This window comes from Balearica regulorum, chromosome 14 (genome assembly GCF_011004875.1).
Source record: "Balearica regulorum gibbericeps isolate bBalReg1 chromosome 14, bBalReg1.pri, whole genome shotgun sequence".
In the NCBI taxonomy this organism is placed as follows: domain Eukaryota; kingdom Metazoa; phylum Chordata; class Aves; order Gruiformes; family Gruidae; genus Balearica; species Balearica regulorum.
Genome location: NC_046197.1, coordinates 2,411,809 through 2,429,230, shown reverse-complemented (window position 1 = coordinate 2,429,230; position 17,422 = coordinate 2,411,809). Strand labels below are relative to the sequence as shown.

General features: G+C 51.8%; 1 long non-coding RNA gene and 1 other non-coding gene across 2 annotated transcripts; both read left to right on the top strand.

Annotated features, from left to right (window-relative positions):
• The first annotated feature begins 11,837 nt into the window (after positions 1–11,837).
• LOC142603853 (uncharacterized) lies at positions 11,838–13,687 on the top strand. Its single transcript, XR_012837749.1, has 3 exons — positions 11,838–12,106; positions 12,437–12,534; positions 13,359–13,687. It is a non-coding gene; the product is annotated as an uncharacterized LOC142603853 (long non-coding RNA).
• Positions 12,989–13,192, top strand: LOC142603928 (small nucleolar RNA SNORA74). The gene has a single exon (XR_012837817.1). It is a non-coding gene; the product is annotated as a small nucleolar RNA SNORA74 (small nucleolar RNA).
• Positions 13,688–17,422: the final 3,735 nt, after the last annotated feature.

Here is a 17,422-nt window from a genome sequence, read left to right as displayed (position 1 = left end):
CTAATTACTTGATCTCGAGGAATATTTGCTGCTTCCCGGGCAGGAGCTGGAGGTGAGATGGTGCTGTCACTGCTGGGATGGTTCTGAGGTGACTCTTGGGCCATCAGAAATTCAGATTTTCCCCAGGGAAAGGTGTGTGGGTTTGTGGCTGGGACTGCCGCCTGCTCGGCTGCAGCCACCTCCCCTGCTCGGGACCGTTCGGCTTCTCCAGCAGCTCAGCCGTGGCAACGTGTGCAACTGCGCCAAGTTGTTGTCACCAGGAGGGTTTGATCCGCCTTTTCCCCCTGAGATGCTCTTGCATCCGGGGGAGCTTTTTCCTGGGCCAGGGCAGGCTGGGGAGGAGGATGAGGAGGGATGAAGAGTGTCATTTACCCAGATAATAAACAAACTCCACAGGCTGCAGGACACTCATTAGGTCGAGTTTCCAGGTGGCAGGTCTGGGCTTTGCACTCCACGCTCACACCAAAACAGTTGGAGTTGTGGCCAGACAGTCACTGGGAAGAGGACTGTTGCCTGAAATACCTTTCCCCTCTGGCCTTTCCTCCCTTCCTTCTACTCAGCCTTTTGTGTCATGCTGTAGCTCCAAAAAATTAAATGAAATCCAGGCTCCAGTGGATGGAATTGTTTAACGACCTGCAGCTCCGGCGCCATGCTGCATCACCTCCCAGCCTGCCCCGGACGGCCTCGCTGCTGCCGGAGAGCTGGCGGCAGCCGCTTTCCACGCTGAGATGATGAAACACATCTTCACAACTCAAGAAGCAAGTCACGACCCAGTCTGAGTTCAGAGCAGACAATTTTTGCAGTGCAGATGCATCCAGAGAGGGCAGAGGTGAACCCCAGGCTTGAGATGGGGTGGAATCACAGCTGCAGTTACCCCGCTTGCTTTTAAAAATGCGTTTTCTCACCCATTTTGTGTGCTGGGACGCAGGGGCTTTTGCAGGACCAGTTCTGCCATGGCAGCGCCAGCCTCTCCGAATTGCCGTAACAATCAGATGGGTCCCACTTGCAGCTTCTCATCACCACCAGCCCAAATACTATTTCATTTGCTGTCAAAAAAAGAAAAAAAAGACTCATTCCGAGGGCTTTTGCCATCAATCCCTCAGAGCCTCCGGAGCAGTAAATGGATGTGATGAGCCGAGGGGCCGTCCCCACTCACGGGAGGCTCTGCCAGCAGCACCGGGGCTGAAGCACAAGGGTTTCCGGGTAAGCTGCTGCCGGCACGGCGGCACAGCTCAGGGTCAGGATCCCGGCAGGTATCAGTCTGCGACGACTCTTTTCCCTCCGGAACACATCCGTGGGATGGCTCGGCCCTTGTGGGAACCTGGCGGCTTCAGCTGGGGGAGCGAGGGCAGGCTCTGCCTTGTTTTGAGAGCCCGGCAATGCCAGATGACTCCAGCATTTCATTACGGGTTATTAACGACACCGTTCATCACAGCCAAGTGCTTTGCCGCACGCAGGCTTCCCACCGGGCTTCCCTCACTCCCGTTTGATATCGGGTTTGGATTAAATTAGATAAGGTGGCAACGGTGATCAATTCAAAGCTGCTTTCCTAGGAAGCCATGCACAAATGGTTTAGAGAAGAGACTAAAGCCCGTAGCAAGGGCAGAGGGACCTGGCCGCATCCCACACTGCCACCTCCTCTTCGCTGCGTTTGAAGCATCCCCACGCTGCAGCACGCGCGGCTTCGGGAGCAAGTGCAGGGACGATTAATAAAACACTTCCCATCAGGTGGAAATGAGACCGTAAATCTCAGCGGTGTTGCACACTTAAAGGAGAGGGGACGGTTATGAGCTGTTATTCCCTGCAAAAATGGGCTTTAAATCCTCAGTCGCCAACGCCCAGCGCTGGATGCTCTGAAGTTGTCCAGCAAAGCCCTTGCGGCTCCGTTCTGCCATGGTGCCAGTGAGTGACCCTGACACTCGTTACCTGCAGATATTTATCACATTCTGCTGCTGCTCGGGGCACCTACCAGCATTCAGAAAGAAAACAGCCCTGTAAAACACCAACAAGACCAAACGTGATTTGGTTTTTGGTGGTTTTTTAGGGTCTCAGCTCTGCATCCCCATAACAACCAGGCTGCAGGGTTTGGGAAAACAGCTGGGATCACACGACGGCAGGGCACAGGGTGCTGTGCAGCGAGGACCCGCTGGCCCATCCATCCCAGCAGCACAGCTGGGGAAATGAAGATGTTATCGAGCAGCAGCGCGGCATGGTAATTGAAAGCCTTTTTGCTGCTGGAAACCCTCGAGGCTGCCAGTCTCTTGGCTGAGCTGCCGCTTACCGACACTTTTTCATTTCCTCTCTGTTTCGCCTAAACTTTCCATCGGATTCCTCATCCATCTGAACTGCGATGATAAATATGGAAATAAAGAGGCATTTACAGCCCCTCTCCTGGGTTGGTTTTGTGTATAAATAAATCGTGTTCACAGCACCCTCCTCTCTGTAGCTGCTGGCCCAGGAGCGGCAGGGTCTGAAGGTGAAGCTTTTGGGAAACTGGGTGGCAGAGAGCAGTGGGTGCTGCCAGCCATGTCTCCAGGTCACTGTGGGGAGAAAACATCGGCAAAAGGGATGGGGCAAGCAAGGCCCATGGGGATTTCTGTACAGAAGCAGAAGTGAAAAATCAACAGCTGAAGAGCTGAAGGTGCAAAGTATGAAGAAAGGCTTTAATTTTCACAAAATCTCATAACTGATTAATCACAGGGAGACTTCTATATGGAAACGTCCCTCTCAATACCATCTCAAGATCATCCAAGATGGTAATAACTTTGGCAGGGGAGTAGGAGGAGCAAGGTGGGACAGGCTGAAGCCGTGGGCTTGTCTCCAGGGAGAAGAGATCAGCCCGTAGCAGCAAGGAGCCAATGCAGCGATGAGCAGCGATGAAGAGCGCTGGACCCGGCAGCAGGAGAGCCGCACTGGGCACCGGGGATGCTGGTTTTGGCAAAGGATGATGCCCCAGCGTCTGCTGGCTCTCTGGAGGCTGCAAAGGCTGGGCAGACCTGCCTGCGTGTCTGAAACACGGGTTTTAGGGGGTTTAAGAGCAGACTCTAATAATTTCCCTTCCCCTTCCTCGCCCTTCACGCTGCTGCGGTGTTTCTTCCCTTGCCCCCTGCCGTGGTTTAACCCGGCTGGCAGCTAAAACAACCACACAGCCCCCACACAGGGGGGTGGGGAGAGATTCGGGGGGAAAAGTAAAACTCACGAGTTGAGATAAAGACAGTTTAAAATGACAGATAAGGGAGAGAACAATAATAATAATAAAAGAATGTACAAAACAAGTGATGCACAGCACAATTGCTCATCCCCGATGACCGATGCCCAGCCAGTTTCCGAGCCACAGTCACGCCCCCGGCCAACTCCCTCCAGTTACATACTGAGCATGACATATGGTATGGAAGATCCCTATGGTATGGAAGATCCCTATGGTATGGAATACCCCTTTGGCCAGCTGGGGCCAGCTGTCCTGGTCATGCCACTTCCCAGCTTCTTGTGCACGAGGCTGGCAGGGCAGTATGAGAAGCTAAAAATCTTTGCTTTGGTGTAAACATCACCTAGCAACAAGTAAAATATTAGTGTGTTATCAATATTATTCTCACCCTAAATCCAAACCACAGCACTATCCCTGTTACTAGGTAGAAAATTAACTCTATCCCAGCTGAAACCAGGACACCCCCAAAGAGCTGGGGCTTGTGAAAATCATGCTGGATGCAGAGAGAAGCACTGCCAGGACAGCAGCTGAGCCCCCAGCCCTGCACCATGGGGTAGAAGGCCCTGGACACCTTTGAGATGCCATCTGAGAAGGCTTTAACCTGGGCTCTGGCCCCAAAACGCCATCGGGATTCTCTTCAGCACCTTTCTGCGGGGCACTGGGGCCCCCCAGGGTGGTCACGAGCCTGGGAACCCTCCAGTTAATGGATGGGGCTTGCTGCAGAGGCAAGCAGGCACAGCGGCTTGGGCCAGCGGATTCATAGAAGCGCTTGCCTGGGCGTCCTGAGCTGCTGCCAACATCACGCACCACCCTGTGCGTGACAAGCAGGGGCTCCCCTCTGCCTGACGGGGGGTCTGGCTTAAGCAGGACGCCCTGCTAGTCCTGACCGTGGCCTGATCCATCCCCTGATCCTCACCTAATGTTCTTCTCAGGTTTCACCCATTCTGCTTTAATCCCGTCTCCTTCCCTTTACCAGCAACGCTACCTTCATCCCCAGCCGAGGTCTCCTTCTTTCCTGTGATGGTCCCACAGACCTCAGATTTTCCTGTCATCTGGAGAGTGAACATAATATCTACAAACCCAGCTGCCTTCCTGAAGCTGTTACCTGCTTTCCTCATGGGAGGAAAATAGGAAAAATTAGTATGCGGCTTCTTCCTCAAGAAATCAATGTGATCTCAACTCACTGTGAAGTTCCCTGACTGTTAGAGATGCTGCACTAGTAAAAACTAATCCTCTAAGGAGAAATAGTGGGAGGAAAAAAGAAAAATAGATTCCAGTGACTAGATGAGGCTAAAATGGTGCAGAGGGCTAAATTCCTGCTAGTGCCGGAGCTTGTTTGGAAGTCCCAGAGCAGAGAGGGCTGCGGAGTGGATTCAGTCCAGCTGTTTATCACCCAGCTAAGAATCAGCTGTAATTGTTAATTCCAATTAAAGCTGTTGAGGAAAAAAAAAAATGTAATCAAGAGTTTCCTTTCAAAAAAAAAAAAAAAAAGACATTTCAGCTAAATTAAAAATTTTGAGTTTGGGAAAAAGGGGGGTAAAATGTTGGAAATTTTGAAACAACCCATTTCAGCATTTTCAGGATGAAAAGGGATATATTTTTGTTGTGAAATGCATCATCAATTCAAATGTGTTTTATCTTACAGTCTGAAGAGCAAAAATAGTTTTCAAATCAAAGCAAAAATGATATTTTTAGGCTTTCTCTTTAAAAAAGCCTATCTGGGGGTTTCTGTCCTAATTAAGAATGAATTTTTCCTTCTTTATTTCTTTTTTTTTTTAATGGAATAAGCTGTTTCTAGTTAGTTGTACTCTAAAATGCTGGGCTGGTGCTTTTCTTGGTGTGTCCACTCATGTCTACCCGACCCCAGGATACCTGGGCCGTGCTTACACCACCCTGCTCCCCGTGCCAGCACCCCCTACAATCCCCGGGGGCTCAAGTCAGGCTTTACAAAACCTCACAGAATTAAACCAGCACCAGCAAAATGGCACTCAGAGTAACCGGGGTTTATTATCATAGTATGATTTAGAGTAATGAGAGATCCAGAACAGCCCACTGACATGCTCGGGTCGGTGCCGCGCAAGCCCACCTCCAGGTCTCCTCCACATAATTAATCCCAAACCCAGCTGCTTGTCCCACAGAGCTTCTTCCTTGCTGAGAAGGGACGGGGTGGGCAGTGAAAGGAAGATGATCTGCTTTTGGTAGTCTCCCTGCACATGTAAATTCCTAAAATGAAGAGGGTCTGGGGGAGCGCAGCAGGTTGTGATGCCCGTGCTCAGGGACAAGGCAGCGACTTCACCACTTGTACATTCGCAACCAAGACAGACCCCGCGGCTTGATGCCATGAGATCTGCTGCAGATCCCAGAGGTGGCTTGTGTCCCAGGGGATCCCCCTCCAGAGGATTAGCAGATCACATTGATCATGTGGAGAAAGTGACTTAGGATCTGTTAGGGCAAAGGCACTGAGTAACAGAGATTGCAGTTTGCAATCTGTTTTCTGGATGGGAGCACTGAAGGAGGGAGAGAAGCAGGAAAATGGAGGTTGAACAGGAGCTGAAGGGGACACCAGGGAAGGAGACTTGGCCCCAGGGGACCTGGAGGGACGGCAGCTGGGGAGCTAGAGGGGAGGCAGGGCATGCTCCTGCCCAGCCAGGCACGGACCGGCACTGCACTCGGTGCTGGGGCAGCTGATTTTGGTTTATATAACCTTTTTCGATTGCTCTTTCCTCTGGGCCAAGGGAGGTTGCTCTCTAGCTCCACAGTGAAGGGAACAGCCTGAGTGGCATTTCCCTGTGCTGCCCGGAGGGATGTGTCCAGCTACAGCCTCAGAGACAGCTCAGCAGCAGATCTCGCCCCACTGCCATCCCTGGGGAGAGCTGTCACCCCAGGAGACAGCACAGCCACTGGTCTATCAAGGCAGACAAATACCAAGCCCCGGTGGGAGGCTGCGGGGCCCTTGGCCGGGAAGGGAGACGCAGTTAGATCACTGCTGCTTCTTGCAGGGAGCAACGAGTGGATGAAGCCTGGAGCTCCTACTCACACGCAGGAACAGCAAGCCTCACATTAATCCAGCCCTGCATCTTCATCTTGCCGTGCAGCCACTGAATCCCATAGCAGGACCGCTCCCTCCCACTGGGGCCCAGGAGGGTCCACAGAGGAGCAGGGATTTGTACTCACAACAAGATGACGGGCCCAGCAGGGAGCAGGAAGGTCTGAGCACAGCCAGGTGCTGCTTACAGGGTCCACCGGCAGTCCCAGGTACAGCTTGTGATGACCCAGGTCCAGAGCCCACCCAGGAGCAAAGAGAGATGAGCCAAGGACAAGGCTGGAGGCATAGCTACAACACGGGTCCAACATTCATCTAGAAAATAGAGCCAGAGACACAGCTACAACGTACGTCTGAGGGTCCTTCCAGGAGCAGGGTCAGGGGAGGGCTGGAGCCAGGCTCTCCCTCAGCATCACTCATGAGTGAAGCTCCAGGGTTGAGATTAAGTGGGGCTCCTCTCCTGGGGATGTAGGGGTCAGGAGAGGCTGGTCGGGGCTGTTAAGGGCTGTTGGTCTCTTGGGGCTGATCCAAGCTGCATTATAACCCTCAGCAAACAGAAACTACCCAGCAAATGAGCTCAGCTATGGCAGCCTGACCTGAGCGAAGCGTTACCTGCTTTGGTGGCAGCAGCAAGGGCTGAAGGGGAGCACAGTTCCATAGGAGCCAAGGCCATTGCTGATGTCCTCTCCTGAGATCATAGAATCACAGACTGGTTTGGGTTGGAAGGGACCTTAAAGCCCACCTAGTTCCACCCCCTGCCATGGGCCGGGACACCCTCCACTAGCCCAGGTTGCCCAAAGCCCCATCCAACCTGGCCTTGAACACTGCCAGGGAGCCAGGGGCAGCCACAGCTTCTCTGGGCAACCTGTGCCAGGGCCTCAGCACCCTCACAGGGAAGAATTTCTTTCTAACATCTAAGCTAAATCTCCCCTCTTTTAGTTTAAACCCATTACCCCTTGTCCTGTCACTACACTCCCTGATAAACAGCCCCTCTCCAGCTTTCCCGTAGCTCTGTCAGGACTGGAAGGGGCTCTAAGGTCTCCCCGCAGCCTTCTCTTCTCCAGACTGAACAACCCCAACTCTCTCAGCCTGTCTCTATAGCAGAGGTGCTCCAGCCCTCTGATCATTTTTGCGGCCTCCTCTGGACTTGCTCCAACAGCTCCGTGTCTCTCCTGTACTGGGGCCCCCCAGAGCTGGACGCAGTACTGCAGGTGGGGTCTCACCAGAGCGGAGTAGAGGGGCAGGATCACCTCCCTCGACCTGCTGGTCACATCTCTTTGGATGCAGCCCAGGACACGGTTGGCTTTCTGGGCTGCAAGCGCACGCTGCCGGCTCATGTTGAGCTTCTCATCAACCAACACCCCCAAGTCCTTCTCCTCAGGGCTGCTCTCAATCCATTCTCCGCCCAGCCTGTAGTGGTTCTTGGGATTGTGTGATGATGAGGCAGCGTATGGGGCTGGAGCTTCCTCCCCAGTGGGGCCAAGCTGAGCTGTGGCTGTCAGCTGTGGGTCACGCCATGGGTGGGCAGGTTGTATCCCCGTGAGGGCAGAGGTAGTAGGAGGGTTGCAGAGGGGATAGCGCACTGCACTGGGGCTTTACACACCAAACTCAAAATAAACTCTATTAAAAAAACCCAAAAATAACAAAGAAGAGTTATTTTTCTCTTTTTGTTGTTATTTTAAAGCTGTAAATCATTGAAAGACTTATCATCGCTCTCCCAAATCACTCTAAGGCAAGCAAAAGACAATTCTAAATTTGACAGCGCTTTGCAACAAAACGAGTCGGGTACGTTTCGCTCATGATTTGCCCCTGGCTCCCTTTAGCCATGTCTTAAACTACTTCACGGCTCGGTCTGATTAGCAGTGTCTCCTCGGGGGCAGAGGAGGCCCTGGAAGAGCCAGAGGTGTTGCAGGTCAAGATTAAAGCGCTCTGCATGCCATTAACTGTCAAAACTATAACTAGCTTAAATCGGTGCAATTAGATGGCTCACAGGTTACAGGAGTAACGGCTGCAGCTTTTCATACCGCATGCCGTGTGCTTAAAGCACAGCCTTGACATTAAAGCGATGTGATTAAAAGCAAGCGTTGGGGGCTGAGACCTGGCAGAGGAGCTCAGCAGGCAGGGTTAAGTCCACAGCTTCTTCTGGGGTTGCACACCCCAGGGTCTGGAGAAGAGCTCTGAGCATTAGCAGAGCCAGCTCAGCTTTTAGGTCTGTGATGCCACCTTGCGATGGTAGCTGGGAAGTGGAAATTGCAGGGACCCCTCTGGAGTCAGATGAAATGCATGGCTCTAAGCACCCCAAGTTTAACAACTCAGGAGCTAAGAGAAAATCAGACTTTGATAGAAGTCCCTGTTCTTGCTTTGAGAGAGGGAATATGATCCATTCTATTCATATTTCTCTCTCTAGTTCAATTATCTGGCTGAGAAATCAATTTCTTCCGGGCTGAGGAATCCGACTTGTGTCTCTCCTTGGGTGCTGAGGGCCAATTTGCCTTCTCAGCATGCAAGGACGCAGTGCCGCCTGTGTGATGAGCTGCGGTGGAAGGACCTCTGGTTCAAAGTGCTGTATGCAAGCAGTAAAAGTACTTTTCTTCCCAGATTGAAGCTGGAGAGTTCAGCAAAATCAACTTTGCTGTAAGCATCCACACCGACCTCAATGCGGAGATGCACGCGTAGGGGCGTGAAGAACCAGCGCAGGAAACACAGGATCTGTGATGCCGGAAAAAACGAAATCAAGCGCCAGCTAACGGGAACCAGAGCACAGGTGAGCTGGCTCTCTGCTCACCCTAATACTGCAGTTCAGACACACACGGAAGGAAGAGCCAGCTCAGAAACGGCTGTGGGCTGCCAACAACAAAAAGCCTGCCCTGAAACAAGCACACTAAAATCCCTCACTGGGAGAGACGCAGCTACACCTTCCCCAGCTTCCATCGGATGCCTTAACACCGGCTCAGTGCTCCGTGTGTCCGTGGCCAGGGCAGTGTAGGTATAACCTCTCTCACTTGGACCTGTTCAAAGGAAGTTTTTCGTCAGGGCTGTGTGGTCCAGTAAGACATTTCAAACGCCTCTGGGGAAAGGCTGGGATCCCTCCCCCAAGCTCCTCCTGTAGCTTAGGCTCTCAGAGCTTGGGGATGTCATGGAGACTCAGCTGGAGCTGTCTCTTGCCTCAGGCAATCATCTGCTCCCATCCCTGTCTTCTTCAAATGCTTCTTAGTCTGTTTTTTTTTTGGCCCAAAGTGGGCAGCTATTCTTCCTGGCTGCAGGGCTGATCGTGCAGGCCATGATGTGTGGGGTGCTTCTCCCCGATGCAGCCTGTCCCTTCCTCGTCCCAGGAAATGTCAGGCTTGTTCTGCCAGGACAGTGTGAGGGGACAGAGGCTGGTGCTGAGCGGTGGAAAGCATTAGGTGCTTTCCCACCTAGTGATAAAGCTACTGAAGGACAGCAGTTTCCTGGCTACGCTCCAGTGCAGAAGATCCAAAGTTGATGAAAAGCTACGATGGCGGAGGGACAGGTAATAGCAAACACAGAGGGCTCTTCGCGATTTTGTTCTGGAGGTCTTACTGCCTGTGGCTGAGGGCGCATGCCCGCAGATGGGGACGGATGATGAGCTCTGCCGATACTCGGAGCAGGCTGCCTACGCCATGGCTCCAGTTCAGAAGCTGTATAACTCATTAGTGCAGCATGGGGCCCAAATTAATATGCCTTGCCTTTTATAATAAGACTTTTTTCAGCAGAACCAGGGAGATACTTCAAAAGCTTTCTGAATGCCAAATATCAGAACTCAGCGACTCGCAATGCCAGGACCAACCTCTCACTTCACAGCGTAGATTCCCTGTGTTCCTGCACGGCTTTCTCCTCTAGTGACTGCGCTTGGAGCATCGGTTTAGCTCACGCAGCGAGGGGAGCTCAGAGAAATGTTCGCACATTATTTGTGAACTTTGGATAAAAGGTGTCGCACCAGGTGAAAAAACGGCTCTGCCCTGGGTATCAAGTAAAGCCCTCTTCTGCCGCAGCTTCCCGGCAAATGTGCTTGCTACGTCAGCTGCATCCCTCCGAGGTGATGAGAAAAGGCTTCTGAACCAGACTGAGCCCAGCGATGCCGTGCTGGGAGTCCATGCTGCAGCAGCCTGGCCAGCCGCCGGCCTGCAGAGCTGACCACAACCACACCGTGACTGGAAACAGCACCTGGCTGGGCAATGGGTCCTCCTGCCTGACCTCCTGCCTGCTCCCAGGCCTGGGGACAGGAGATACAGGCAGCTGCCCGAAGCAGCACCCCAGCAGTGTCCACAGCACTGGCTTGACTATCCCAGAGTTGTTTTCATGGTGGTTCCATCTGCTTAGGCATGATGGCCTTCCCCCTCTCCCAGGCCATAGCTGACGGCAGCAAACATCACGTTGTTCTCTGATACTGAGATCTCTGCTTGGCCTGTTGTTCGTCTTAGCTCAGTGGAAGCTAAGTACCTCCTCCTTTTTGCCTGCAAGTGCTGTCTTGGGGACTGAAGGGACTGAAATGCTTTGTTTCAAGCCAGATTAGAGACAATAAGTTACCACAAAACACAAGCACAGCTCTTCAGAAGAGTCCTCTGGTCTAGACACAGCCTCCCCTGAACTCCCTGTGTCCCAGCGCAGCCCTGCAGTTTGTGTTCAAAGCAACACAACAGGCTCCAGAAGCCTGTTTAACCCCTGTCAAGTAAATAAATGTTCAGTTACAGAGTAAAGGAGGGATCGCATCTGAGAGATTTAGCTCCCATAAATTAGCAAGATAGGTTAAATCAGGACATGAACTGCTCTCTGCCGGCACAACTCATCTGCTCGAGGGACTTGCAGTAACATGGAGCTGTAACGCTTCGAAAATATGTGTGCTACCAGCGTAGGATGGGACAGACCGACGTCTGGAGCTCCTGCAACAGCAAGAGCGATGCTTTACTGTAATCCTCAGCTCCTAAACTGCCTGTGCCTGGAGACTTGCTCTGCCCCGGGTCGCCGGCTCTTCTCCAGCTCTGGCACTGCAGGCTCGATGCCGTGATTCTTCGGTACGTATCGGACCATGGCTCAACACCAGCTGTGCCGTATAGATAGTCCCCGGAGCAAAAGAAAGAGCAATGCTGTGGGAGAGGGAAGAAAATTCAGTGGATGGCTGCAAGAGCAGTCCTACAAACGTGCTGTGGCGGCCAGTCCCATTTCCCTTAGCCATTATGGCCCCGTGCACCGTGGCTGTGATGTCCAGCCCGGCTGCAGAGCAGCTCTGGGGCATGAGCTGGGCTCTGCTGAAAAGCACTTTTATAACCTCAATTTTCTGTCACAGCTGGGGACCAGAGATGGTACCACATTGCATTTATTCCTACAAGCCCTGCATGATGAGACACAAGCTAATACTCCACACCGGCATGTGTTCTGGCCCCGAACAGAGGAGATGCAGACCCACGCCGTTTTCGCTGCCTGTTCTCCTCTGTCACAAGACTATGGACTTTATGTCCACCCAGCCTGCCCACAGGAAGGCTGCCCGCGCCTACCGGGCCCCGCCAACCGCCCCCGAGTCCCGCCGGGCCGGGCCCGCCCCGAGGGGAGCGGCCGAGGCGGCGCCTGCGGAACCACCTCAGCGGCGCGGTGGGGCCTGGCCTCTCTGTGTGCTCGCCGCCATGGGGGCCTGCATCGGCGCTGGGCCGGGTCGGCCGCCATGAGGTGAGGTGAAGTGAAGGCGCCGGGCCGCCTCCCCCCCCCGCCGCCATGAGGTGAAGGCGCCGAGCCACTTCCTCCCCCCCCCCTGCCGCCATGAGGTGAGGTGAAGACGCCGGGTCGCTTTCCTCTGCCATCCCCTCCGCCATGAGGTGAAGGCGCCGGAACTCCGCCGCCGTGAGGTGAGGAGCACCTGGGGTGCCTAACTCCTCCCCAGGGCTCTGGAAATGGAAAACGCCACGTGCGATATTGCCCCCTTTTGGTTTTTTAATTGTTATTAATGGCCGAAAGGCGGTCCTGTTCTGCTGCCCGCGCTGGCTGATAACATCTGAGGCCATGGGACCAGAGGGTAATTTGTTCAGGCTGTGCCGTTTAGAAGTAATTTCTCAGCCTATTATTCGGTTTGATTTTTTTCCCCCCTTCTGTAAGCCAGATCCCAGCTGTTTAACTCTATTAATACGGATTTAATTAATTGAATATTTGAAGTGATGTTTCTCTTGTGCTCTCTTCAGGGCTTCCAGCTGATATGCAGCTTAAGTGTGAGTGAAGAGATGGCTGTAACTTGGAAGGCTTAGGTGGCAAAGAGCTGTCTGGAAGATACAGCCCTCAGGTAATGGGTCCTCGCTGGTGGCCTTTGTCCATGAAACCCCCCAAGTTTTGCAGTGTACGAAGCAGCCAAATGAGGCATCTTCTGGAGGAAACCGCCGCTCCGGGAGCGCTTCCCGTAGATGCGAAGGAATAACCCGTGCACGAGGCACGGGGAGAGCTCAGGATCCTTTCGAGCTATGTGGGGTGAGCTCTGTGTGAGCCCAGGGGAGATGGGTAGAGAGACTGCTCCTGCTGCCATGCTGCGTATGCTGGCTTGTGAACAGGCTGCTGTGCCGGCCTCTGGGTGAAAATAATAATAACCTGGTTTCTCTAGTGAAGCAGACAGTGTTTCCCATTGCTGGAGGGAGCCCTGGGGAGAGGAGGTGTTAAAGCAAGGCCCGCATCACCAGAGGGATCTACTTTTGGGCCTCTACTTCATTCTGTCCTTTAAAATCTCAATTTTGAGTTCTGTTTCATCCAGCGGTAGTCAGCTAGCCATTGCTGCTCAGTGCCTGTGATAGTGTTATGCTGCTGGGAGAGAAATGCGCTGCCGAGTCGCTCCTGGCACTGCCAGTGCTGTTCTGGCATTAGGTGTTGCCAGGGTTTGGCAGCGCTCTGCATGCTTGAGAGTGGAGTAACTCCTTCTCTGTGGAGTTAATCCTGGATTGGATGCAGACAATGCACAGTCAGAAAATATAAAAAAAAAAAAACTGTTGCAGATTTTTTAATGTTGCATTTTTTGTATAAAAATGAAGGTCAGCTAATTAACTGGTCAGTGTTAAGGCTTGAATTTGTGGTCTTTAGAGATACTCCTGTTAACTGTCTTTGTATGTTTTTTAATTACAGGCAAGCGGTTTGCATGTTTCTCTGCAGGTGGGGGTTCACTGAGGCAGCAGTTGACAAAAGAAAAGAAAGAAGCTGTTGGTGCTGCATTGAAGAGCCCCATCTGAAACAGATTGCGAAGATGGAAGCTTCCACAATTTAAATGGGGCTACTGGAGGAGTACTTGTTTTCAGGATCTGGATGTAGTAACTTGAAACATCAAGGGGGGTTGGGGCAAGGTATTAACAAGAATTACATACACGCTTTGTTAATTGTTAATCCCCTCTTGCTGTTTAAACCAGTATTTTTTCTGTGACCTCTATTTATTAAACTTATTTAAACTTGCAAACTTATTTATATTTAAACTTTTTGTTTTGGTTTTCATTCTATTGTAAGGCTGTGGGTGCAGCAGGGTTTGAAAGTCAGGTTGAATTCTTGTCTGTGGGAGACTGGGGAGGCAGGAATGTGGCGCTGAGCGCCTGGTGCCCCTCCTGAGGCCACACACACATGCTGTGCTCCGTAGCTTCTGCTGCAAGGGCGGGTTCTTAACAAGGTTTCCTTTCCTCCTGCACTTTGAAGGAGATAAGATGTTTACAGACAGATGTTTATGTTTCCATAAAGGAAATAAAAGTCTGGAATTCCTATTTCTGCTACGAGTTCACAAGATATGCTTCCCGTGCTTCGGTTCCTCACTTGAGAGAACTTTAGCATTATCTCCCTTCCCTGGGCGAGTTGGAAAAGTGCTGATTACATAAAATACATTGAAACTGGTGGGGAGGGGACAGGCGATAAAAATGCCATTGAAACTCAAAAATGAGCGCAGTTGTCCGAGCAGAGGAGGGCATTGCTCTTGCCAAGATGCCCGACCCATCTGGATTCAGGGCAGTCCTCTGGAGAGCCCTGTGCTTGTGAAATAATCCAGACTTAGGAGGTGTTTCAGGCTAAAACTTCTGTTTTCAGCTTTTAAAAAATGGTTCAAAAGTCACATTATGTTACAATTAGCCAACTGCAGATGCTGCTGTAGCTACAGTGCCATCTATATACAAACTGACCTGAGAACAGGATGGGGGGCTGCTGCTGCACGCCGTGCTGCCCTGCAGGGGTGTAACGTGGGGCTTCTGGTAAAAAGCCAGCAGGCAACAGGTTAGTTCCTGAGTTACGGATGGTTTAAGTCAAACAGGAGCTGCTGTCGTGCGGTTAGTAGAAATTAATTAGTGTGGAATTTTTTTCAGGCCTCTCCTAATTTTGAAACGTCCCCTGTGCTGCTCACTTCCCTGTTAGCCCTTCTGCCATCTGGTAGCGCTGACCTCTGACTATGCATTTGTTACGCTCTGTGTGGAAATATCTGTTAAAGTATTCAACATTATTAGAAAAAAGTGTTTTCTTAGTTGAAGTTTATGACATACATGAATACAAGTTCTACCTGCAACACTAATGACCAGGCTTCCTATGGATTTATGTTGTAATCTTCCTCTTTGCCAGTACTTGCCCAGGAGGAGAGCGATGGGTGCTCTGCGGCTGGCTGCCTGCTGCCCTCAGGGTGGCCATGGGTTGCTGACTGCCAAGAACCGAGCTCACTGCGTCAGGGGTCTGTATCTGTATTTCTGAAATTGGCAGAAAATGAGGAATATATACTGTGAACCATGTAAATACATGCTATATGGACAATAAATACAGGCTGACTGGCTTATTTCCTTGAAAAACTGTTCTACATTCATTTTGGGGCTGAACTCAAGACTTGTAGGCCTGGCTGTGCTGTGTCTGAAGAGGCAGCAGAGGAGGACGGAGGAAGGCTGCTGGGGTAACCTCACAGCACACCGGCAGCAGCACTTACCCCATCAGAGCGCTTGGGAACGGCTGCAGGGCTCTGTTCAGCGCCCGCCTTATGCACCGTGAGAGCTCTTCTGAGGCCTCACAACTCTCCAGACAGCCGGTTGGTAGCGCTTTTTTTCCCCAAATCCACCGGGCTTTGTGCACGTACTGGGAAAAAACCAAAACCATAGGAATGTCATTGTTTTGGGTTTGCATGGCAAGGTTTTGGTATTGGGGCGGCTACAGGGGTGGCTTCTGCGAGAAGCTGCTAAAAGCTTTCCCATGTCTGACAGAGCCAATGCCAGCCGGCTCCAAGACGGACCTGCCACTGGCCAAGGCTGAGCCCATCAGTGACCGTGGTAACGCCTCTGGGATAACGTATTTAAGAAGCAAAAAAAAAAAAGGAGTGGCAGCTTTTGCAGCCAGAGAGAGCAGTGTGATGTGAGAAACTCTGCAGACACCCAGGTCAGTGCAGAAGGAGGGGCAGGAGGTGCTCCAGGCGCCGGAGCAGAGATTCCCCTGCAGCCCGTGGAGAAGACCATGGTGAAGCAGGCTGTCCCCCTGCAGCCCATGGAGGATGGTGGGGAGCAGGGATTCCACCTGCAGCTCGTGGAGGACCCCACACTGGAGCAGGTGGAGACACCTGAAGGAGGTGGTGACCCCATGGGAAGCCCACGCCAGAGCAGGTTTGCTGGCAGGACTTGTGACCCCGTGGAGGACCCACGCTGGAGCAGTCTGCTCCTGAAGGTCTGCACCCCGTGGAAGGCACCCACGCTGGAGCAGTTGGTGAAGGACTGCAACCCCAGGGGTTGCATGAAGTCCATGGAGGACTGTCTCACGTGGGAGGGCCCCCAGGCTGGAGCAGGGCAGGGTGTGAGGAGTCCTCCCCCTGAGGAGGAAGGAGCGGCAGAGACAGCGTGTGAGGAACTGACCACAACCCCCATTCCCCGTCCCCCTGTGCCGCTGGGGGGGAGGAGGGAGAGAAATGGGGGGTGAAGTTGGGCCCGGGAAGAAGGGAGGGGGGAGGGGAGGGGTTTTTAGGTTTGGGTTTATTTCTCCTTGCTCTACTCTGTTTTCTTGGTAATAAATGAGATTAATTTTTTTTTCTAAGTTAAGGCTGTTTTGCCCGTGACGGTAATTAGTGAACAATCTCTCCCTGTCCTTATCTCGACCCACAAGCCTCTTGTCATATCTTCTCTCCCCTGCTCACTTGAGAAGGGGGAGTGACAGAGCAGCTTTGGGGGGCACCTGGCCTGCAGCTGGGCTCAACCCAGCACAGTCATGAATGTTCTCCAGCGATCAGGACAAGTACAGGTTTAGGGAACTGGAGCTCTGTGTCTTAGCACAGCAGCTGTTAGCAGCGTAGTGATGGTCAGTGCTGTGTGGCTCCTTCAGCAGCGCAAATGCAGTCAATAAAGGTCAAAATGATTCACCTCGCTGCCGGTTTGGTGCCTTGACCAAAGGACAACAAAGGAAACGGAGAGAGAACCCATGTGAGCTCAGAGGAACAAAATGCTGGCGTTGAAATAAAGCCAGGGAAACAGAGCAAGACCTGCTTTTGTACTCGGGAAATGCTAACGTGATTTATGATTCTGTTTATTAGCACCGTATGTTTTGCAATCTATATATGACTTTTACTGGGCAAAAGTGGCTGGATTGCTTTACATTTCATCACAGCGCTTTGCTCTGCTTTTGCTGCTCTGCAGTACTGGAGCACAGAAGTATTGTTAACTTAGATTTATGTGTTTGCTTTTGAGCACTTAATTGTTTTTTATCCTGAGTTTAAGCAAGCTGCATTTCTTGTGATTGTTCTCTGAGCACTTCCATATTATTTCAACACGTATTTTGTACCAACCCCGGTTTTTTCCCAACACCTCCTGCATTATTGTTCCATTGTGCTCTCCAGCCACATATAGAGAAGAAAAACCAGCCTGTGATGAATTCAAATTGCAGATTTTTCCTTTCCCTTGGAGACTGAATTCAGCTACACCCCCTCACAGCAGCTTCCAAGGTGATGGAGAGACTGGTTCTTTAGCCACAAAATCAAATTTGGAACAAATACATTGACTACGAAAGAATTTCAAATCATAAATAGTATTTGCCCGATTGTACGAGTACTGCTTTGGTCATAAAATCAACCAATTTAAGGAAAGCACATGAAAAGTGAACTTTCCTCATAGCAGCGCAAGGTGGCAATGTTGGCTTAGACAAACAGGCAAGCCTTGCACATAAGCGGGCTTTTTTTTTTGCCAGAATCTTCTAACGAACCAAACAGT